The sequence below is a fragment of the Eschrichtius robustus genome, chromosome 5, assembly GCF_028021215.1.
Source record: "Eschrichtius robustus isolate mEscRob2 chromosome 5, mEscRob2.pri, whole genome shotgun sequence".
In the NCBI taxonomy this organism is placed as follows: Eukaryota; Metazoa; Chordata; class Mammalia; order Artiodactyla; family Eschrichtiidae; genus Eschrichtius; species Eschrichtius robustus.
The window spans coordinates 125,921,804-125,946,632 of record NC_090828.1 but is presented as its reverse complement, the minus strand read 5'-3'; the positions used below and the strand labels follow the sequence as shown (position 1 = coordinate 125,946,632).

At 41.3% G+C, this 24,829-nt stretch overlaps 1 protein-coding gene across 5 annotated transcripts in view; it reads left to right on the top strand.

The window, feature by feature from the left end:
• SLC35F5 (solute carrier family 35 member F5) overlaps nucleotides 1-24,829 on the top strand; it is a 182,918-nt gene that overhangs the window by 106,083 nt on the left and 52,006 nt on the right. For all 5 annotated transcript variants that reach the window (XM_068545255.1, XM_068545254.1, XM_068545253.1 and 2 more), the window contains one exon: nucleotides 2,943-3,037. The gene's annotated coding sequence lies outside the window, so the exon portion shown is untranslated. The remainder of the gene's footprint in view (nucleotides 1-2,942; nucleotides 3,038-24,829) is intronic.

Genomic DNA, 24,829 nt, shown 5'->3' with positions numbered 1-24,829 from the left:
TTATCCCAAAACTTAGCAGCTTAAAATAACAATAGATATTGATTATCTCATAGTTTCTGTGGGCCAAATTTGAAAGTGACTTAACTGGGTGGCTCTGGCTTAGAATCTCTTAAGAGGTTGCAGTCAAGATGTTAAACAGGCCTATAGTCTCTGAAGGCTTGACAGGGGCTGGAGGACTCAGTTCCAAAACGGTTTACCCCCTTGATGCTGGTCGTTGGCAGGAGGCCTCAGTATCTACCCACATGGACCTCTCCATGGGCTGCTTGAGTGTCCTCATGACACAGTGGCTGGCTGGCTGCTCCCAGAGCAGAGAGTCCAAAATGGGGCAAGGTAGAAACCACATGTCTTATAGACACAGCTCAGAAGTTACACATCATCATCTCCGCAAAATCTGATTGTTTCACATGTCACCCCCATCCAGCATAGAAGGGGACTATGTAAGGACATGAATACCATCAGATGGAGATCATTGGGGATCATCCCAGAGGCTGGCTGCCACAAGGCTCTGATGAGGAGAGGGGTCAGCAAGTTCAAGGAGCGTAAATAAGTGCAGTGTGACTACAGTGGAATTATGAGCGGGTGCAAGAGAAGAGCCAGTGTCCAAGGGGGAGCAGGAGATCAAGTCATGTTGGACTTTATAGGCCACAGTAGGGACTTGAGGTTGTTTGCTCAGTGAGAGGGAAAGCCATTGGAAGGTAGCAGGATAATTTCCTGAATTACTAAATTCTGTTTGTTCTTCCAGCATTTTCTCTTCCCCCTCATTTTCATCAGGTTTTGCCATTCTCTGCCTCAGGGCTCATGGCTGCGCTGAAAGCAGAAATAGCCTAAGGCCAAGGGATCCTATGGGGTTAGAAGAAACCTAACTCCTAGGGCTGAGGAGCTCTGAAGGGCTTCTGCTAGGTTTCCTTGAGGAGAAAGGGAGAGGCATTTCTTTGAGATGTCCTAAGGCGGGGAGAAAATGTTCCCTGAGGCACTGAAACCTATTTGCAACCCTGAGCTGTGGATACCCTGGCCTTGCTCCCTTGCAGTGGCACTGGGAGAGCACGGGAATGGTTTTGTGAGTACTTGGGTGGGAAGGATTGAAGCAGAAGAGCCACAGGACATGAGTGTGGTTTGTGAGATGGGTGAAGCAACAGTAACTAGTATTTCGCTATGTCAGCCCCAGGACCTTTGCACAACTCTCCTTGGAAGATAAGTCCCGAAGGTCATTGAAGTTGCATTCTTACCAGGCTGGTAGACGAGAGGTTCATAGTGATAAGTAAGTTTGTTTAAAGAAATGTGGTATTTCTTAGACACCTCATTTTGCGCCCTGATATTCATTCACAACACAAAGTCAATGTGTTTTACTTAATTCCATCATTGTTAAGGTTTGCTGGTTAGGGCTGAGATGAAGTTCTTGACTTACCTTTAAATATATCACATTGGCACAGACATTTTGAATGCAGCCGGATTTCCATAATAGTAGCTTGTCCACATGGTCATAATGAGTGGCCAGTCTGCCACTCTTAGGTTGTAGCAGCTGAGTCTCTCAAGCATGAGCTTTTGCTGCAAGTGTTACAGACACCTCCGTGAAGATGACAACCCGAAACAGCCTGAAACAAAATGCAGGCTTCTGGCTCACATAAAGCCATCTTTGCCAAGACATCTTGTCTGATGGCCACATCCACTCTAGAAGGGCATCCTTGGATCCGTGGACTGGAGCATTGGTTTCTATGCCCTGCTGCAGTTATACCTTCACTGTCTGTATCTGGCCAGTGATAGTACAGGCTCAATGTACCCTGGCAAAGGCAGCTGAGAAGGTTGTGGCTGCGGTTATGAGCCATTGCCTGTCCCTGGAGATATTTCCCATGGCTGTACTGGTGGACATTATTGAGGTTGAGCTGGCTGGACTCATTCGTGCTGATGACTGACTTGCATTTGGGAAGAGGAGCTTGACAGCTGTTAACTGAAGCCTGGCAGGAACTTTCAGAGATGTTGGTAGAAGGGTGACAGAAACAAGCCTTGCTTGTCTTATTTGGCCTAAGAACCAACGTGTCCTTTGTTTTAGGTTGTGTTCCCAGAGAAACAGACATCCATTGGTAATCTGAAATTTGCATGTAGGACGTTTATGGTGGGGGAGAGGGGAGTGCTCTTAGTATTAATACCTATGGTGGAGTGAAGAAGCAGAAGGAAAAGACGAATTGTTGTCCAGTCCCAACAAAGGACTCAACTGATAGCTTGTGGAGCTCTGGACCTCTAAATTGTCCTGATGGAGGCAAGGGTGCCTTCACTCTCATCCCCCTCCCACTGCATCTTTAGATGAGGGCTGCTTCCAGGGCAGTGACCTTGGGTGAGGCAGTTCTCCAGTGAGTCAGCTGAGAGATGTCAGCCTTCAATACTCCTGTAACTAGAGAAGTGAAGGCTGTATTCCTGTAAAGATGGTGCCGGGGGACGGGAGAGATACATCTTGCAGCACATGACCACATCCCACAATCTGTTTCATGTTGGAAGGAACCAACATGTCTCAGGTAAGAGACGTTTGTAATAAGTTTACAAAATTATGCAACACAGGAGGCCTCTGGGCAGTTGCATGTACTGACCCCATCCATGTAGAACTGTCATTCAGCACTCAGCAGTGGTTGTGCTGCCCAGTGAGCTCGTGGCCACCTCGGAAGCAGACACACCACTCCTGCTCTCTCTTGCCACTCCAGCATGATCGCAATTCAGCTTTTCTTTCTGAATGTCTCCCTCGGCTTGGCCTCCTTCTCTACTGTTCTCTCTTTCCACTTCTTCCAACTGCTCTTTCTTTTGCATTCATATGTTCCTAAGAGAGGATCTACTTGGGTTCATTAGTCACCCTCCAATATAGATTGTCCTAGTTGAACTGATTTTGAGGCAAGACCACCTCAGCCTACATAAACTGGTTGCCTTTGGTCAGCAAACCAATCTTTGTTTCATTTCAGCTGTGGTCGCATGACACAAGAGCAAGTCAAGGTATATTCAAGGAAAGGAACCACCTAGAAGTCCCTCTGCTCAGAAGGAACCAGGATCCTGGCAGGTATTCAGAGTGTTTGAACTCTTGTTACACAATGGCTTCCAACTTCTCTTCAATTTAATATCTACACATGCCTTTTTAAAAATGGTTAGCAGAAGTAGCAAAGGCTTAAAGGTTTAGAATAGTATAGAGGACTTCCCTGGTGGTGCAGTGGTTAAGAATCCTCCTGCCAAATAGAGACACGGATGTAGAGAACAAACGTATGGACACCAAGCGGGGAAAGTGGCGGGGGGGAGGGGAGGTAGTGGTGGTATGAATTGGGAGATTGGGATTGACATGTACACACTGCTGTGTATAAAATAGATAACTAATAAGAACCTGATGTATAAAAAAATAAAATTCAAAAAAAAAAAAAAGAATCCATCTGCCAACGCAGGGAACACAGGTTCAATCCCTGGTCAGGCAGATCCCACATGCTGCGGAGCAACTAAGCCCATGCACCACAACTACTGAGCCTGCGCTCTAGAGCCTGTGAGCCACAACTACTGAGCCTGCGAGCCACAACTAATGAGCCCATGTGCCACAGCTACTGAAGCCCGAGCGCCTAGAGCCTGTGCTCTGCAACAAGAGAAGCCACCGCAATGAGAAGCCCACACACCACAACGAAGAGTAACCCCCACTCGCCGCAACTAGAGAAAGCCCGCGCGCAGCAACGAAGACCCAACGCAGCCAAAATTAAATAAGTAATATAAATAAATTTAACAACAACAAAAAAATAATTAGAATAGTATAGAAATGATCTGTTCCTTAAGAAAAACAATAGGACTCTGCCTCTACCTCAGCACTCTTCATTCCGTGCTTGTAATCTTTCAGCTGTTTCTTTTGTTTGTTACAGTTCATACTACTGTTTCTTCATTTATCAATTTTAGACATTATCACATTTTTATTATGGTATATGGTGATTGAGTTATCTTAGCCTTTCTTTTGTTTGGGGAATTGTATTAAATTCAACTGCCCTTAAAGAATTTCGAACATGAAATTACTATAAGCCATTAACGCTTTAATACGAAAGAGCCCTTCAGGTTTTTCTACGTTTGATGGCTAGCTGCGAGCACTTTGGAGAAAGTTTGGTGTTTACACAGAAAAATAAACCTAGCAGAGAGACACATGGTGAAGAGAGAGATGAGGGGTGATTTCTACTCTTTTAATTGATGGTTTTCATGTTTGCCTCCAAATCTCTAAATAATCTGTCACAGTGTTTGGCATAGTCACAATATCATAACTAGCTGTAATATGGGACAGGAAATACAATCTTTTAGCTGGGCACTTTGTCACTGTGAATAAAGTCTCGGTTCTATTGGAATAGAAAAAGGAGAGAGGTGACCAGTGGTCACTTCCATGTCCATGTGATTTAAATATTTTTCCTATTTTTAAAAATAATGGCATCTGATTCTTTAAAGGAAAAAAAATGGTGGAGAATACTAAAAGGATTGGAAACGAAAATTTCTTTTTGAGTAAAATAGCTCCAGATTTCCTTAAAAAAATTGTTTTTTTCATGTATGTAGAATAGTAGTAATTCTCTCACTGAGAGCTATAAGGTTCCAAAGTTGTTTCAGAGAACATTGTAGAAGTTGATGGTCCTAATAGTTCTGTGTGGTAGATGGGACAGAAATTGTAATCTTTATCATATAGATGATGAAACCGAGGCACAGAAAGAATGTGTCTTCCCCAGGGTCCCATGACTATGAGTTCTAATTCATTCTTTAGTTTTCCTACTTCAGGATTATGTGGGAGCATTGCAGAAAGGAGAATCTTCCATGAAGGCCCTTGGTAGTTTTGGGATGGAGAGGGAAAGTCATTCATGCAAACATGGTACAAATGTCAAAGCCATTTGCCTTTTCCTCAAGCATTACTTCTTCAGAATCACTGCATATTTGTCAAATGAGGCTGAACTTCCAGCCTTAATTGAGGTAGTGTTGCAATAAATCTTGGCATCAAGTCTTATTGTACAGGTACTTTGTGGATTTGGGATCCTCCATAAGGCACAGTAACAACTTGGTAGTTATAGAGATTTGGCCATATAGTTAGTAATGTAAATGTTAGTGGCCTGGCCTCTATGTTTTTATATGTAAAGAGGGATCAATAGGAATCTGATTATTAAGGGTTGCAGATTGTTCAATAATAGACCTACTAAATACGAAAATAAGTAATGCAGAGTTTGGGAAATGGAAAATCCTAGGTACCTTTTACACATTCAGATGTCATGCAATTCTTGTTTTCCTTTAGTTATTCATTGAGTTGTGCTGGCGTTAAGAGAGTTTTGAAGCGACAGATCTAAATGGAAGGAAAAAATTCAGTCACAGTATTATGCCTAAAGGGAAAATGTAGTTACTAAAGCATGTTAATTTTTAACTGAAAAGTAGTTGACTGTTTTCCTGGAAGGATTTTGCCACTATAACTATTTAAAAGTAAACTTTTAAAACCACGTAATCAAGCAGCCAGCTGAGTTTGTGCTGTACTAGGTATTGAAAGCTTTTTACAGACCACTAAAATTATTGACAGTATTTCAAATATAAGACATCTGTAAATTCACATCATACATACAATTGTACACCAGTAATCTAAGGAAATAAAACTTTCTCCTTCAAATTCCAAATACCTGAGTTCCTATCCGTAATAGTAATTTATAATAGGTTTTCTCAATATTTAATATCAGTAAAGATACACCAAATGCATAGTACAGAGGTGTTTCCAGTGATCTTTTATTTTATTATTACATAGCTTTCAGATAAAGGAAAACTTAAACTTTTAAAAATAACTTTCTTTTGGGAATTCCCTGGTGGTCCAGTGCTTAGGACTCCACGCTTTCACTGCTGAGGGCCCGGGTTCAATCCCTGGTCAGGGAACTAAGATCCCACAAGCTGGGCAGCACGGCCAAAAAAAAGAAAAAATACTGTTTGAAAAAAATAAGATACCTTTCTTTTTATGGACAATTTCAAACATATATGAAGATAGAATAATACAGTGAACCCCACATAGCTGTCATGCAGCTCCAATAATTATATATCCATGGCTTATCCTATTTCATCAATACCCTTATCCTCTCCTCACCCCAATTATTTTGAAGTAAATCCCAGACAGCATACCTTTCATCTATAAATCCTTTGGGATATATGTCTAAAAATAAGGCATCTCCTTTTAAAAACATAATTGCTGTGGTAGATTATAGATGGTCCCACATTTTTTAACCACTCCTTCCACTGAGAGGTAGAATCTAAGTCCCTGCACCTTGAATCTCAGCCATAGTGATTAGCTTGACCAGTAGAATGTGGCAGAAGTGTCAGTCTGGCATTTCCAAGGTTAGGCCTTAAGAAGCTTTGAAGCGTCTGTCTGGATCTCTTGGGACCTGAGCTGCTAGGTAAAGTCTGACAACTTTGAAACCTCCACAATGAACAGCCAATGAACACGCAGGTGCGCTGGTCAAAAGTCTCAAGAATCCAACCTTTCGTGCTTCCTCTTCAACGCACCAGACAGGAATAAAATCATTTTGGACCCTCTAGATTTGCCCATCTGCCTACTGAATACCAGTGAGTGACCTCAGGTGGTGCCACATGGAGCAGACAACTCACACAGCTGAGCCCTGCTCAGATTCCTGACCCACAAAGCTGAAAGATTTAATAGAATGGTTGCTCTTTTAAGCCACTAAGTTTGCTACAATAGATAAAATGGAATAACCACAAAACCATTATCACTCCTGAAATAACTAGCAATAATTTCCTGAAATATCAAATATCCAGCATTCAAATAATAAATCATCTTTATTGTCTCATAATTTTTTAAACTTTTGTTTTAACCAGGATCTCAATAAGGTTTATACAGGGCAATTGATTTTTATGTCTCTAAATCTCATTCAATCTATTGATTTCCTTCCTTCCTTTTTTTTTCCCCCTTTCAAATTATTTGTTTAAGAAACTGGATTTTTGTCATCACTTTCCCACAATCTGGACTTTAGTATTGTTTAATATGTTCTCCCATCACTTGTGTTTTCTGTAAACTGGTAGTTGGATCTAGAGGTCTGATCAGTTTCAGCTTTGATTTGTGGCAAGGCTGTTTCATGGGTGGCATTGTATACTTTTATCAGGAGGCACATCATATCTGGTTGTCTCTTGTTTTAACATTGGCAATCACTGCCTAGACCCATTAATTAACCCATTTTGGGTTGCAAAATGGATATTGTATCAGTTAGCTATTGATATTACTATATGAGAAAGGATCAAACAATCTCAGTAGCACATGATAATAAGTATTTATTTAGCTTATTTACCACCACTTTCATCTCATCTTGTTCACCACAGCAAGTCATATGCCCCAAGTCCGAAGTCAAGAGGTAGTAGTCCTGCCTCCAGTGGGTAGTGAAGAGCCAGGCTGCAGCCAAAATTCTATGTATGACGTTTCAGGCCTGACCATAGGCCACTACAAGGCTTTGCCTGGCAGACCTCAGGGGGAGAAGCTGCCCTCCTCATGCCAGACTTGGTACAAAGTACATGACAATCTCCTGAGGTACAGTTGAGGATCCAGGCCCCCCTCACCCCACCAGTCATGTTCTTACACATGGTGACATTCCTGGCCCAGGTGCCTCCATTCAGAGTTCTTTTTATTGGGGACCTCAGCGAGGCTCTTCCCAGGTGTATCCTCCAAGACCCCCTAATTGGGGCCTTGGCTGAGGCATTTGTCTCCATTTTGACTTAGGACTTTTGCCCTCTGAGCCCTTCTTTCTCTCTTTCCTTCCAGTCCCTGGATCCACAATAAAAGGCCAATAGTTCAGGGATTCTCAGAAGTGAGATGGTTCTCCCTCTGCAAGGCATTCAACTGACCCTGGTCCAGTGTCATTCCACGGGAAAAACTGGAACACTGGGGAGTTGGCGCCTTTCTCTTTTGCCTCTTACCTACATTTCTGCAGTACAGTTAAGTCCCCTACATACGAACCTTCAAGATGTGAACTTTCAAAGAACAAACATGCATTCCCGTGTCCAATCACGTAAGTTAGTTCATGTTTCTGGCATACACTGTCATGTGCGTGCATCCTCTACAAGTGGTTGTGCTTTTGTGTACTTTACTGTACAGTACTGTATAGAGTACAGCACTGTATAGAGTACAGTAGTACAGTATCTTTATTTCAAGCCCAGGATGCCCAGAAGCAATCGTAAAAGCAGCAGTGATATAGCTGGTACTGTACTGTACTTTTCACGGTACTGTACTGTAAGATTAAAAATGTTTTCTTTATTTTTGTGTTTGTTTTTTATGTACTAATTGTGTGAAAAGTATTATAAACCTATTACTGTACAGTACTATATAGCCGATTGTGTTTGTTGGGAACCTAAGCTAACTTTGTCAGACTTAATGAACAAATTGGACTTACGAACGTGCTCTCAGAATGGAACTCATTCGTATGTCGGGGACTTACTGTAAATGAATAAGGCTTAGTTGTTGTCTTCAGTTTGGCTGTTGTCCTAATCTGTCAACTTGACACCTGGTGGCTCAACAGGAGGGCATTGCAAAGTTACATAGAAAAGGGTGTGGATTCTAGAAGGAGTGAATAATTGGGTCAATAACGCAATCTATCAGGGTGATATTCCGTTATTATTCTTCATTTATTAATTAGCCAGAATATTTCTATAAAAAGAAATGTACCAGTTTTTCAAATAAGTTAGTTGACACTTGGCATTTTTTTTAATTAATATTTTTTACTGGAGTACGGTTGATTTACAATATTGTGTTAGTTTCTGCTGTATAGCAAAGTGAGTTAGTTATACCTAAACATGTATCCACTCTTTTTTAGATTCTGTTCCCATATAGGTCATTACAGAGTATTGAGTAGAGTTCCCTGTGCTGTACAGTAGGTCCTTATTAGTTATCTATTTTATCGATATATATGGTACTGTGTATATGACAATCACAATCTCCCAGTTTGTCCCACGCCCCTCCCCATTTCCCCCTTGGTAACCATAAGTTTGTTTCCACATCTGACACTTGGCATTTTTATAAGGTAACAAATGAACTTTATAAGATTTTTAAAAACTAAGTTATGGATTTCAAACACATTTGGTAAATCAAAATTTATTGCAATTACTATTCCGATTTTGCTCAAATTATCCCATCTTTTGCTAGTAGGAACTTTGTGAAGGTGCTCTTGACTCTCTTTGATATGACCAAGTAATCTTTAATAGCTTCCTTTCTTCTGGTGGGACAGGATGCTCCAGAGCTGAACTGAGGCATTCAATGCTTAATTTCATGATGGATAGACAGTGCCAGTGATGGAAGGTCAACTTAATTTTTAATATATCTGGAGTTAGTTTTTAGTTGAAAGATTAAATAATTTTGTTACCAGGATGAGTTATGCAAAAAACATGCTTTAAAGATTCAAATTATTTAATATGGTGGTGAGATTTTTTTCCCCTGTATTTCAGCAAAGGAAGCCAAGCAATATTTGTTGAGGGCTGACTTCAGGAGAATGAGGGAGGCAGAGCACCATCATGTCTTATGTACCTTCATCTGCTCTTCAGTCTTGAAACAGGGGTCTAGGATGGGACATCTTGTTATTAATGCTAAGACCTGGAATTCATCTCTGACTTTATCCAAACCATTTAGAGAGCAGTTACACTTCTCCTGTGGTAAACGTATTTAATTCATACGCTATGCAATTCAGCAAGTACTAATTGAGCTCTAGCATTGTGTAAAAGCAACCAGCTGGGCTCTGTGTGAAATTTAGAAGACATACAGGAGAAAAATAAAATATATTGCCTGATTATACAGTCAAACTGGAGAAACAAGATAAATGCAGGAAGAATTAGATTGTGATCCAGGATAATATGTAATTATGTGTTCAAACAAGTGGTACTAATACTTATTGCTATAGGATTTCAGAGGAAAGTGAGACTAATTAGCTTAGCATGGTCTGAGATGTTCTTTGATCCAAACCCTGAAGAATGAACATTACTTCCATGGGCTGAAGAAAGCAGAGAGTGGAGGAACACGTAAGCAGTTATAAAGGTGAGAGTAAAAATGACACAGAGGACAGTGGGGAGGCTAGCCACCTTGCAGTGGGGGGCTCAGGGTGGGAAGGCAGGCAGGTACCTTTGGAACACGTGGGCCAGAATAAGTCCCTTGGCAAGTTTGAGTGGTAGGCTGAAGAGATTAGGTTTCAGAAAAGCATCTGTGCCCTTCATCTCAGATGCCAAGGTCTTTGCTGTTAACCAGTAGCTAGCATATTTATTTCTGGAAAAAAATCCAGGTGTATAATTAAAGTCAGAAAGGAACTATCAGAGTTTGAAGTGGTAAAGGAAAGACATGCAGAATAGAGACAAGTGCATGGCAAGGAAAATGAGGCAGTAAACTCAAGGAGAGTCTGTTCATTTATTCGACAGATATTTACTGAATATATACATGTGCAAGTCATGTGCTAGGCACAGAGGATAGAAAAGAACATTTTTTATTAAGAATTTGTTAATGGTCTGAATAATAGAAGAAGAATCAACACCTTGATGTTGATGACTTGATAACTTAATCCCTAAGAGTAGAATTTCAGGGTATGTAATAGTCTAGTAGAGAAGGTATTTTTTGTCACAGTGGCCTTTCCTATCAGTAGGTGGGCACCTACTCTACTACCAGTGTGTAATGCCAAACCTGAAAAGTGAATGGATCTTTTCCAAACTGTTACTCTCTTTTTCTACCTTCTCATATTCCTGGCTTTTAAGAGCTCCAAGGATTGTAAATCAACTATACTCCAATAAAATTAAAAAAAAAAGAGCTCCCAGGAGGACAAGGGAACAGTTAACAGCAAAAATTCTGAGGACAGTGGTTCCAACAACATTAACTGTAGGCTAGCTACTCTGGAGCAGGGAGCTTCATTTAGAAAATTTGTCAGAGAGCATTAGTTATGCATTCATTCCATCAATAAATATTGATTTAGCTCCTTCTGTGCTTTAGACCCTTATCTAGAGGCTGGGGATGCAGTGGTGAACAAGACACAAAAAAATTCCTGCACTCATGGAGCTGATATTCTGATGGAAAACAAACAAATGCATAAATATATACTGTATTTTCAGTTCATGGTAAGTACTATGAAAAAAAGTAAATAATCAGGTAGAAGAATGAAAAGTGATGGTGGGTGGCGTGGGGGAATAATTTTAGGTTGGGTGGATTGGGGAAAATCTCTGAGGAGATGACTTGGAACACTTCAGGAATAGTGTTCCAGGGTAAAGAAATGGCAAACACAAAGGCCTGAAGGCAGGAAGGGCTAGGGATGATGGAAGAACAGCAAAAAGGTGGTATGGCTGGAATCTTGTGAGCTAGGTGGTAAGTGGTAGGAGAGATAGGAAGGGGCCAGAGTATTTAGGGCCTTGTAGGCCCCAATAAGAACTTTGAATTATTCAGTGTGATGGGAACTGTGGGATGGTTTTGAAAATGGAAGCGATATGATTTGATTTATATTTTGAGAAGTTCATTCAAAAGGCTTTTTGAAGAATAGTCTGTCTGGGATAAGAGTGAAAGCAGCTCCATAAGATGGCAATTTTGGTTGTCAAGGTGAGAGGTGATGGTGGTTAGGATGAGGGTGTGAGAAGTGGCTGGACTCAAGATGTATTTTGAACGTGGAGCTGGCAGAACTTACGGATGTCCTTGCGGATATAAAAAAGAGGTGAACAAGGTTAACATTGCTCCAGACCCCAGGGGCAATGGTAGGTCCATTTCCTGAGATGGTGAGAGGCTGGGAGAGGGGGAGGTTTGGTACTACTCGTTAAATATTTGTTGAATGATCCAATAAACCAAACCATCAAGGATGTTCCAAACTTGGGGCAATGGGGATGATAAGTTGTTTACTTCTTCACTGTTAGCAGATGATAAGAGTATATAATAGTCTGGGATCACTCTAGATCATGATGGAGTTTCTAGAGTTTCAGGTGTTGGGGGTGTAGAAACCTTTGGAGAAACACAGGGTATTTAGGAGTGCCATGGCAGAAAAAAAATTAAACTAGTAGTCTAAAAGAATTAGCACTGGACTGGAGTCAGAATATTTCCAGTGCTTGAAGTGAGGGATGGAAAAAAAGAGAATTAGGCCTCTGACATTTACCTTGACCATGTTCTTCCATTGATCTACCATGTTAGAGGTTCAAGGGGAATGGAAAAATAAATTTTTTTCTTGACCGTGTAGGAATAAGCATTTGGACATTGTCCCTTCAGCTGGAATAGGGAGCTAGAGAATCTCTCCATCCCAGTTTTACAGGCTTTCATCCAACTGTAGCTTTGGCATATGTTGCCTAATCAGAAAAGCATGACACTTCCTTTTAACTGACTTAATTCCATCTCACAATTGAACCTTGCTGTTTCCACTGTAGCCAGATGGCAAAGGTGTAACTTCCAGGAAAGTATCTTTCACTCTTATAGCAGATGGCAAAGGTGTAACTTCCAAGAAAGTATCTTTCACTCTTCTTTGATGTATGCATTCAAGCAACTGCCGAGCCTAAGTTAATATTCATCACAGTATTTTATATATATATATAAATTGTAAATTCTTTATTTTGAAAAATTTATAGAAAAATTGCTAAAAAGAATACAGTGGACACACTCTTCCTCCAGTGTCTAGTTTTAGCACTCTACCATATTTGCTTTGTCACCATCTGTTTATATCTGTATATACATATAAGTGCACATACACATATATTAGTATCACTATTATTTGTGTTGTTGAACCATTTAAGTTGCAGATATCTTAACCCTTTACCCTTTCCTGATGTATCTCCTCTGAGCAAGGACATTCTCTTACATAAACACAGAACAATGACCAAATTTGGTAAATTTAACTTTGATACCATAATACCGTCTAATGTACAGTCCATATTCAAATTGCACCAGTTGTCCCCGTAATAGTCTTTACAGCGTTTTTCCCGTCTGATCCACTGCATTGTGCTTAGTTGTCCTCTTATGACACATTTGATACCCCTCTCTCTTCCTATCTCTACACTTGAAGCTTTTACGAGTCTTTCCTTCCTTTGTGTAAGTCACTAAGAACCAATTATTTAGCACCTGTTAAATGGTTAGCATTACATTAGGCCAAGGGAGGACAAAAAGAAGTAGAGATGAAATTTCACGTTGTGTCATCTCTTGGGAAGACAATATTTCCATTCATAAAATGATCAGACTATAGCTTCAAAGCTATACATAGTAAAGTATGAAATAGAGTTATCTAAATGCTCAAGGAATTTAGAGAAGAAAGAAAGGAAGGAAGGAAAGAAGGCAGAGAAGGAGAAAAGGAAGGAAAAAGAAAGAAAGAAAGAAAGAAAAGAAAAAGAAGGAAGGAAGGAAAGAAAGAAAAAAGAAAGGAAGAAAGAAAAAGAATAAAGAAAGAAAGAAAGAAAAGGAGGGAGGGAGGGAGGGAGGAAGGAAGTTAGGAAGGAAGTTAGGAAGGAAAGAAAAAGAAAGAAAAAGAAAGGGAAAAGAAGAGCACTTCTGGGTCTGGGCTAGCCCCAATTCTGTGTTGGGCTCCACATTTCTCTTCTGGATACCTAGTAGAAGTACAAACTGGTGACCAAAAGTTTTTAAGACTCTACGTGGAATTCTACATTGGCCCTTAGATTGAGAATCATTGCACTAGAATGTGAAAACATCACAGTGAGCAAAACCATCTGTGCATCCTTGTGCCTTCTTCTGATGTTGGCTGGACCTATTTCCCTTTGCAGGTTTGAGATGTCTATATGAACCCCAAACAAACTGTTCAGTAAATCTGTAACATGTTTCCATTCATAAAACCAAAGTATCTCAACCTCAGCACTATTGACTTTGTGGGCTGTGGCTCTTTGGGGCACTATTGACACTTTTTGTTATGGAGCTGTCCTGTGTATTAAAGGTGTTTAGCAGCCTCCCTTGCCTCTACCTGCTAGAGATCAGTAGCGCCTTTCCTATTGTAACAACCAAAAAATATCTCCAGATGTTGCCACATGTTCTTTGCAGGGGGATAAAATCATCCCATTGAGAACAACCACATTAGTTAGACAGAGCTCCTCAAGAATAGGGGCCACTGCGGATTTATTTACTATTGTGTGGCAAGCACCACATCTGGCCCAAAGTACAGTAAGTGTGTGATAAAAAGCAAGCTAATGAATCAAAGCACTAGATTTCTGCTAATTTGTTTAATTATCCCTACTATTACATGTTTGTACTGAGTTGTCTCCACTACAGTTTTTCCCAGCAGCTGCATGAGAAAGGGTTGGGTTGACTTCATGTAATCTTTTTTTTTTTTTAATTTTTTAATTAATTAATTAATTAATTATTATTATTTTTTGGCTGTGTTGGGTCTTTGTTTCTGTGCGAGGGCTTTCTCTAGTTGCGGCGAGTGGGGGCCCCTCTTCATCGCGGTGCGCGGGCCTCTCACTGTCGCAGCCTCTCTCTTGTTGCGGAGCACAGGCTCCAGATGCGCAGGCTCAGTAGTTGTGGCTCACGGGCCCAGTTGCTCCGCGGCATGTGGGATCTTCCCAGACCAGGGCTCGAACCCGTGTCCCCTGCATTGGCAGGCAGATTCTCAACCACTGCACCACCAGGGAAGCCCCATCTAGTCTTTATGATGAAACTACATTTCAGTTAAAGTTCAAAGCCCTAGTTGACCAATGACAAGACACAGACAGATAAATCCAGCGTGATATGCAATCAGTTTCAGAAGATTTATTCTTTTCATTTACTTGAGGAAAATAGATCATTGACAGTTTAAGTCTGGCAGGGAAGGTGGTGGGATGAAGACAGCTGACACATCCCACCAACCACAGGAAAGTCTGTGTGAAATAGCACAGGAGCTGCTTCTGGTGCCCGTGGGGCAGTGATCGATCGACTTGGTCCTCGAGGAAAGTTGAAGGGTAATCATGCTGAACTATCAGAAACTTATCTTAGCTGCCACAAATGTACATTGTGCAAAACAGTCTTTTAACTTGTTTGTCTTTGTCAGACAAGAGAGTCATGAAAAACTGTGTACATGTAAAATCACTACATTTAACATACTGTCTTAATCTGGTTAGGGGCGCTGGTAGAGGGGGAAGTTGGGTGGGAGGGATACAGGGAAATGCTCTGTACTTTCCACGTAATTTTGTTGTGAACCTAAAACTGCTCTAAAAAAATAAAAATTAACCTTTGCTGAGATGTTAATGCTAAGTTTAGCGGACTCTGACCACATAGTTCAGACTTTACTTGTTCATGTGTCCTTCTCATACTTAATGACCTCGAAAGGCTTAACTGTTTCAGTGATAACAGCTGCTCCAAGGAGACATTAATAGGCGAACTCCTCGCAGGAGGAGAAGCCGAAGTTAAGGTCATTCTAAGATGAGGATTTTCTGAGAGTTTTGGCTGCCTGGTCTTCTCGCCACCCACAAATTTCTGATTTTGAAATTACCTATTTGGGGATTTCCCTTGCGGTCCAGAGGTTAAGATTCCATGCTTCCATTGCAGGGGGCACAGGTTCGATCCCTGGTCAGGGAACTGAGATCCCACATGCCGCATGGTGCGGCCAAAAGAATTTTTAAAAAAAGAAAGAAATTACCTATTTTATATCTTAATTCTTAAATGAACTGCAGTTCAAAACCCTGGAAAGCACAATACCGAGGACCTGGGAAGGTGAAGCAAGACTCTGGGTATTTTATTTTATTTATCTATTAATATTTTATTTATTTATTTATTTATTTGTTTGTTTGTTTGGCTGCACCGGGTCTTAGTTGCAGTATGCAGAATCTTTAGTTGCAGCATGTGGGGTCTTTAGTTACGGCACGCAAACTCTTAGTTGTGGCATGTGGGATCTAGTTCCCACCTGCGTTGGGAGAGTGGAGTCTTAGCCACTGGACCACCAGGGAAATTGGGTATTTTAAATTTCGCAAGGTTTAGCTTTTAACAGGTTAGAAGGTTAGCTTCTAGCCTAACAATATCCATATATGCAAATAGCTCACTGCTTCAAAAGATTTTGACCTAGAGTTTTAAATGTATCTTTTAAAAGGCAAATTAAGGATATTTTCAACAGGATGTACACTCCCTACCTCCTGCAAGGCAGTTTTTTGGTTGCTATACCCTGTCATTAGTTGGTTCTTGACTCATCCCATTTCCCAGCTGAGACAAGTCTCCGCTCCACTTTGTCACTTATTAATCCTATTCTGTCTCACCTGCCCCCAACCTGGAAGAGTTGACCACTAGTTTTATCTTTGATGTTCACTAGTGGCTCTTAAAGATAACACACAAAGTAGGATTTGATAACACTGTTCTGTATTTCTTGTTTGGTTCCTACATTTCTACACGCTCAGCAAGTTTTATTGATTCAACAAATATATATATGTTCAAGGTAATCTTTCAGGCACTAAAGACACAGTCTCCACTGTCAAGAGGATATTTAGTGCTCTTCATGTCAATACCACATCCAATTGGTCAGGAAGTTCTATTACCAAAACCTATCTCAAATCTGCCCATGTCTCTACATTTTCCTGACTCCTTATCAAATCCAAGACACTGTCATCTCCCTCAGGACTTCCAAAAATAACCTTTTAATTTCTCCCTTTTCTCTGTATCCACCCTCCTATTCATTCTTCATATGGCAGCCAGAGTAATTCTTTAAAATATATCACCCAGAATTTTGTCACTCCCTTGCTTACAACTGGTCAGTGGCTTCCCATTGCACTAAGAAGGAAATTCAGACTTTTCCCACGAGCCTCAGGACTCTGTGTGTTGGCTGGTGCTTACCTCTTGACTCCCATCTTATACCTCTTCTTGCACACCAAGGCCTCAGCCACACCTGGTCTTCCTTCTTAAACCACCTATTGTTTCCTCCATTGGGTTGCTCTCCCCAGGGCTATTCACATTACTGGTTCAATCTCAGTGTTCCGAACAAAAGTCACCTCCTTAGAGAGGCCTTCCTTAAGAGATCCTTTGGAAACTGGTCTCTCCTAATTACTATCACATTTCCATCTTTATTTCCTTCAGAGCACTTATCACAATCTGTATTTACTTATTTTTGTTTTTGTTTGCTTATTTATTGTCTACCTCCCACCTCTAGAAAATAAGCTCCAAAGTATAAGGGCTTTATTTATTTTGTTTATTGCTATATCTCCAGTGCCTTGAAGTTAAGGTCATTCTAAGACAGGCCAGTGTCCTGAATAGAGGATGGGGCATAGCAGGCACTTAAGAAATATCTGTGGAGTCAATGAATATATTCCCCACATTGTCTAGCAATGGTCCTATACGAGAGCATCAATAAATAATTTTTGATCAATTGCCATTTGAGGGCCTATGATATGAAACAATACCTTTTCGGACTTATAATATGATTTGAGTTATAATTCTAGAATATTTAGTTCCTCAGAATTACTAAGAATTATAGTGTTACGAACCTATGGTGTAAAATATTTATTATAGTAAATAGTATATATACATAGATTTGTACAAACCTGTACTGCACACTTTCTAAAGGACGTCCTGTGCATAAAAAGGCACTTTTAAATATTTTAAAATCATTACATTATGAATAAACTTTGCTTATTAACATGTCTTCTGTGAGCTCCAGAAGAAAAACAAGTCCCTTGAAGTCTTGCCTGAAGCAAAGGTCCCAGAGTCATCTTAGGGTTTCTCAGGGAAATCCTAACTCTGGCCACAGAAGCAAGGCCCCTTCCATAGAATCACTTCCCAGGAAGCACTCTCTAGCTTGGTTTGGAATAAGGTAAAGAGGTGAGATGGTTGTTCTTGTAGCCACTGAGCACTCTTGGGAATAAACCAGGCAAATTAAAGTGGTGAGTAGGCTAACAGAGAGTTGCTAGCTATTAAAGAAAAGGCTCAGTTGTTTTAGGTCACCACGCATAAAAATCTCCTTTTTTTCTTAGGGTTCCGATCATCAGTAGGCCGAATCTTTTCATGAATGAGTTAATTTCACCAAAGGAGAGAGGGGCTCTTTCCTGGCTCCAAAACATATAACCCTGCCCCCGCCTGACAAAGGGCTCTCAAAAGTCAAATAGGGACTGGACAAATTGAGCTTCCATGACATGAACTACTAAGCGTGGACAACTCATGTTAAGCACGTTATTCTTGACACCTACTGTTATAAACTTGAATTTGCCCAGGCTTTCAAGTGGATCCAACTTCATAGTAGCAGCTCTACTTCTAGTTTCACTGGCTTGTACTCCCACCCATGCACACATGTAATGTTGGGTCTCATGCCCTGAAAGATCTCCTATCCCCCCTCCAAAGATTTCTGGAGTCTCTAGATGCTTCATACCTGTGCTCACATTACAAGCCTTCTCTCTCTCTTTTAATCAATTTTTTTTAATTAAGGCAAAATTCACATAACATAAAATGAACCATTTTAATGTGAACAATTCCGTGGCACAATGTTGTGCAGTCAGCACGCCCATCTAGTTCCCAAACATTTTCGTCATCCCAAAAGGAAGCCCTCTACCCGTTGAGCAGTTGCTCCCAATTCTCTCCCCCCTGAGCCCCTGAAACCACCGATTTCTGTTCTGTCTCTAGGGATTTACCTATTCTGCATATTTCATGTAAATGAAATCATACAATATGTGACCTTTTGTCTGACTTCTTTGACTTAGCATAATGTTTTCGAGGTACCTCTATGTTGTAGCGTGAATCAGCACTTAATTCCTTCAATCAGCTGAGTATTGTTCTGTTATATATATAAATATATATACCACAATTTGTTTATGCATTCATTTGTTGATGGACACTTGAGATGTGCTATAGTCTGAATGTTTGTGTCCACCCAGAATTCATATGTTGGAATCCTAAAGCCCAATGCGATGGTATTAGTAGGTGGGGCCTTTGGGAAGTTCTTTAAATCATGAGGGTGGAACCATCATGAATGGGATTAGTGTCGAATAAAAGGGGCTCCAGCGAGATCCCTTGGTCCTTCCACCATGTGAGAACACAGTGAGAGAAGGTGCCAGCTATGAACCAGGAAAAGGGCTCTTGCTAAAATGTGACCATGCTGGTGCCTGATATTGTACTTCCCAGCCCCCAGAACTGAGAAGTAAATGTCTGTTGTTTATAAGCTGCCCAGTCTGTGATATTTTGTTATAGCCGCCCGAATGCACTAAGACAGTTTGCTTCCATTGTCCATTGTGAATAGTGTTGCTAGGAATATGCATCTACATGTATATTAGCCTTCTCTTGCTGGGGCACCACAGAGGGCTTTCACCTCTCAGCATTATTGTTGTCCCGCAGTGAGGCTGAGATGCTAGAAATGAGACTAATACTGTGTTTTACTTAGAATTGCTCCTCCTTTCTGAGGGCCAAGACTTTCTTTCAGGGCCACAGGCTTGCTCTCTGATTATTTCTTTCTTAGGATCAGTCATTTTCCTGAAAAACCTCAGTCTTCGTGTACCACCAGCTTTCAGTTTGCCAACGGTTCCCGGATAATTCTGCATGACTCTAAGACTCAAGCTAGCGCTCCTGTCACATAAAGATAAAAAGTCAGTTCAATAAATTACCTTCAATAAATTCACAAATGGCTACATCCTGATTGGAGATAACTTGACTACAGCAAATACATATGCATTTATTCACTTAGATGTGTTTATTGGTTGTGGTGGTTTTAAAATATGTCCACAAATTTGACACTTCCCCCTACAAAAGGTGGAGCCTCATTCCCTCTGCCCCACCCCATGTGTGTGGGGTAGATTCAGTGACTTGCTCCAAATGAGTAGAGTATAGTGAAGATGATGGTGTGTCATTGTGGCTTCTTCCTTGCTCTGCCTCTCACACTGCTTGATCTGGGGAAAGCCAGCCATCTACCATGTCATGAGGACACCCACGCAGTCTGTGGAGAGGCCCACCTAGGGAAAGATTGAGACCAGAAGCTAGCAAGAAAAACTGAGACCAACAACTAGCAGGGAAGCGAGGCCTCCTGACAACAGCCATGTGAGTGCACCATCTTGGAAGCAGATTCCCCAGCCCCAGTCAAGCCTTCAGATGATGGCAGCCCAGCCAACATCTTGACTGCAACTTCACGAAGAGACCTTGAGTCAGAACCACAGAGCTAAACCACTCCCAAATCCCTGAGCCACAGAAACTGTGAAATAATTTTTAAGATGTTAAGTTTTAGAGTAATTGGTTACACAGCAATGCATAGTTAGGATATTTGTTTATTGGATGACTGCAGGATACACACATAAAATGACATTATGCTTTCTCACCTTTTCCCCTATAAAGTTGATTTTTCTCTTTGTTCTTTGCTGCCCCAGGATGAAATAGTAGGCATGTTGCTTAGCTTTTCTGGATACATTTAGATGTTAAAAAGTTCATTTTAGTCTAATAATCGTATAACTCCTAACTCTCATTCAATTTAAGCTTCACCCTTCTGCCAGCCCAGGGCTATTTTAGGCCTGAAAGCCTGCAGTTGGAAGGGAAGCTTGGCTGGATTCTTTATTCCCTATCTTATTTTACTTCCTTTCTGCCACTCACCAGGCTGCGTCTGATACCTCTGTGGATAGGGGATACGGCAGAGGAAGGATGCCAGGGAAGGGACAGAAAAGGTCTTACCTGACTGGCTTGGCTGTGATATGACATCTCTGCCTTCTGGGAATGGTACAGTGGTGTATGCTGAGTTTGCCTGTAGCAACCCTCAAGAGCTAATTGTTCAATTATCAGGAATTTTGTGTGGTTGTTAAATCCAGACATCATTAAAAATTAAATCATATATAAACTTACAATTAAATGTTTTAAAATCAAAGATAACAAATACTCATTATCTTCTAACTATTTAACTACATTTTACTGTTTTCTATGTTCTTGTCTTGAGCTTACTTGCGTCTACTGTATATGCATGGTGGAAGCACTTTACAGTGGTGTCCTATTGTGCATCTTTTCCATGTTTAGTGATGTCACGTTGGTAGCCCGAAGTTGGCTGCAGCAGGAGCCAAGGAATCTTACCGTGGAAGTCAGAAATGCTACAAATCTGGACTCTTTTCCTGGAGATCTGGTTGTTAAACCTTTACTAGAACACCACCGGCATGGTGTATTCCAAATGCAGATCTTCGTTCTCATGGAATGCTTCTGCTGGGAAATATGTTTCCTCTAGTTTCCTTGGCAAGGGCCTGTCTCATCTCTTTGACCACTTACAATTTTCCCCTGAGTAGTTCTCTGTTAGAGATATCTCATCCCTCGAGGCAGCCCTGGTTGGTAGAGTCACTCTTTTTTTTTTTTTTTTAATAAATTTATTTATTTTATTTATTTATTTTTGGCTGCACTGGGTCTTTGTTGCTGCGCGTGGGCTTTCTCTAGTTGCGGCGAGTGGGGGCTACTCTTCGTTGCGGTGCGCGGGCTTCTCACTGCGGTGGCTTCTCTTGTTGCAGAGCACCGGCTCTAGGCGCGCGGGCTTCAGTAGTTGTGGCGCACGGGCTTAGTTGCTCCGCGGCATGTGGGATCTTCCCGGACCAGGGCTCGAACCCGTGTGCCCTGCATTGGCAGGCGGATTCTTAACCACTGCGCCACCAAGGAAGCCCCTAGAGTCACTCTTAAGAAACCCAATATGGCTCCTTCCTATGTGGTCCACTTCTAGCCCGTGAGAAATTCATCTTCATTTTTCTTCCTGGAAATTTAGGCCATTCCCATCAGAATTCTCTTTCCTTATCATGCAGACAGAGCAGCAAGGCTACAGTAAGCCCTAGTTGCATCTTCTTGCCCCCAGACTCAGGCACCAGTCCTTGTGTTCCTTAAACTCAAGAGAACATGTGCTAAGACTTTTGAATACTCTCTAGAAGTGCCTGCTTCCTCCCTTGCTGGTCTTGAGGTGGGGAGAAGCACACCTCCCAAATCCCTACGGGGATGCTGATGGGAATATTCAGATAATGTGACAACGCTCTTCAAACAAATGCATAGTTTCCCATCTTTAGACTCTTCTCATGGATTCTTAGTCTACATATACAGCCTGGATATGAGTGGTGTGCTGACAGTAAAACTGGGATAGGACACTCCGTTTACAGTCTAATCCCTTACCTTAGAACATGACTGTCTTTGCTACTTATTGTTTATTCTGTTTTGGGGCCTCTGCTCAAAGCAGAAGATAACACAGAGAGTCACATCTAACAACCTGTTACATGTACCATAGCCTCAGTGTGCTTTTGTCAAATGTTCTCATTTGGGAGTTGAGGCAACCTGGGCTGTTCATGGGCCACGTGGGCTGTAGAAGTGTTCCAGAGACTGTGAGGCTCAGGCTGGGTTGATCATTTACTGCCTCACAGCAGATGGCAGCGCAGGTGTTGGTGCAAATGATAAGAGAGGAAAGAGCCAAGGTTGTACTGGGCGAGCGGTATCAGGTATCAAGTGTCAGCAGCAGAGCACAAGACCAAGATGGGAGATGGGAGAACGAGTGAGAAGCTGAGGAGGTCAGGATCCCGCTGGGAAGTGGGTGCGGCTGTCAGTGAGCTCCTCGTTATGGTGCTGTAACCTGCTGGCGTGGGCCACGCAGCTGGCAGGAGGCTGATGGGCTGGTTGAAAGCACAGGGTGGGCACGGGCGGCGCCACTTTTAAATTCCTCAGCATCAATTAAATGGGGCTCTTATTTTCTTATCTCGTTCCTCAACAATTATGCCTTCACCAGTTAAGATATAAAAGGAAGTAACACTCCAGTGAGACCATTTTCAAAGAGAGCATCGATTTGGCATCCAGCATGGTACATAGTGCTAAAAGGATACTAGCCAAGTACGTTTAGATTCAGTACTTTCTAGCTTAGCAAATGCCTGCTTTAATTAGATAATCACTTTCGTCCATAACATGGTTTTCTTGAGGGCCATGTCTTACATAGTGCCCCAACAATACTACCACGTTGGTAGCCATCAAGTGGACACTTAATAATTTCTGCCTTACTAAAAGTATTTCTCTCTTATTTAAAAGCTCTTCGGTTCTCCTCACATACAAATTATAAGTCCAGACTCCCTGAACTAGTTCCCACAACACGCTGCAGCCTCCCCAGAATTCACCTGATCTGTCTTAATTCCCATTCCTTTGCCTCCATATATGCTGTGTTCTGTCAAGTGTTTTACCAGTTGCCTCTGGACACATCTTTTTTTCTTGCTCATGTCAGAGACCAGAATGTGCCACCCCCCAAAACTGTCACTTTGGCATAAGGATTATTTTGAGCTGGAGGCAAATGAGATCAATAGATGCAGAAAGAAGCCTTCCTGACTAAAAGCGGAAACTTCTGAAGTTAAGGACTGAAAATTAAGGACTGCCATACTTAAATCCCCTCTCCCTGGGAAGTTTTACAGCCACGAAGAAGACAGAAAGCCAAGATGGACCTGCACAAACCAACCTTATTCCATTAGCTGCCCCTACGTGTTTACCTTCTCACAGGTTGCTGCACCTGAAAGTCTGAAACTCTTCTCCTTTGTCACATCTCTAGAAATTATTTTGTTAAGATGCTACATTAGCCCAAGCTCTAACCGCCCATTTGAGTTACTTTTCCTTGAGATTTCTCCCGAATGATGTGCCCTGTATGTGTTAATAAACTGTTTGTCGTTCCCTTGTTAATCTGTCTTTTGTCAGTCTAATTTTACAGGACCCCAGCTGGAGAACCTAGAAGGGTGAAAGGAAAAAAGAATTTTTCCTCCCCTACACTCATAGTCTTTTACTCTCTTAGAAAAAATTATCATTCCTCTACCCTGCCCCCATCAAAATTCTACCCATCATTAAAATGAAGCTCAGATCCACCTGTTTTCTAAAGCCTTCTTTATATTTACCTAAAGAGATCATGCCTGCGGAACTCTGGCCCATACCCTCAAGGGCATGGCAATGAGTGGCCATCAATCAAGCACTGTCCTGGGATGCCTATTCTATATATGTTTGGAACTTTTATTCAGATCTCTTGCTATTTTGCTCCTCCAAACTGCCTGTAAACACTTTAAAGTCTAGGACTTGATTGTACACAATAAACCCTTAGGACCTTAGATATCCCAGAATCTCCCAAGGTTATGACTTCCATTACAGCATATTATTTACCCCGTAAAATGCAATAATTCAAATTCAAAAGCAGTCTCTTGCGTACAATTAAAAAAAAAAAAAAACTGTGAACCTCAGTCCATTAGACCATGTGTTAGATACAAATCAAATCAATTATTTATTGAGCTTGTGTACCCAGCATTCTGGTAGGTACTAAAGAGACTATGATGATAACATACAAGCTACAAGAGTAGACTGTTGGCCAGGACTTGATCAATAACTGCCAGCTTCCTAAGTTTTTGCCCTGTTTCCAACTTAGGACCAACCAGAGAAAGGCAAATACGCACCCCTAACCAACCACATATGATGCCTTGCTTCTGGTTACTCTTTCTCGTTTCCCCATGCCAACAATCAAGGCATCCTGAAGCAGTTCCCCTTTTCTACTGTAAAGCTTTTACACTTCCCAGCCCTCCTTTGAGTCTCTGCCAAATGCAAGTGATGGGAGCTGACTGCCTTGCTACCACAAGCTCTGAATAAATATCTTTTGCTTGTTCTCGTTTGAGTGTTCTTTATTTTCTTCCACACTTGGAATTCACAGAACTATTATAAGTGGTTTCAACTATTAACTGGGGGCTCCAAAGGCTCATGACATAGCCATTTGTAATTTTACTGAGGCTTGAATTTAAAATGTAATCTTTGATAGTGGTGTACAGGAGTTAGTTAACTAGTGACGGCCCTGTACACTCACATACAACTTTGCTTTCATATCCATATTGTAACATAGGTACTTACTGAAGAAATTATATTCTCTGTATTTCGGGGGATTTTTTTTTTTTAAGACTTAACTGATGAATCTTAAGGGTCTACTATTGAGAGATTTCAAAAGGACTTGAAGAGTGA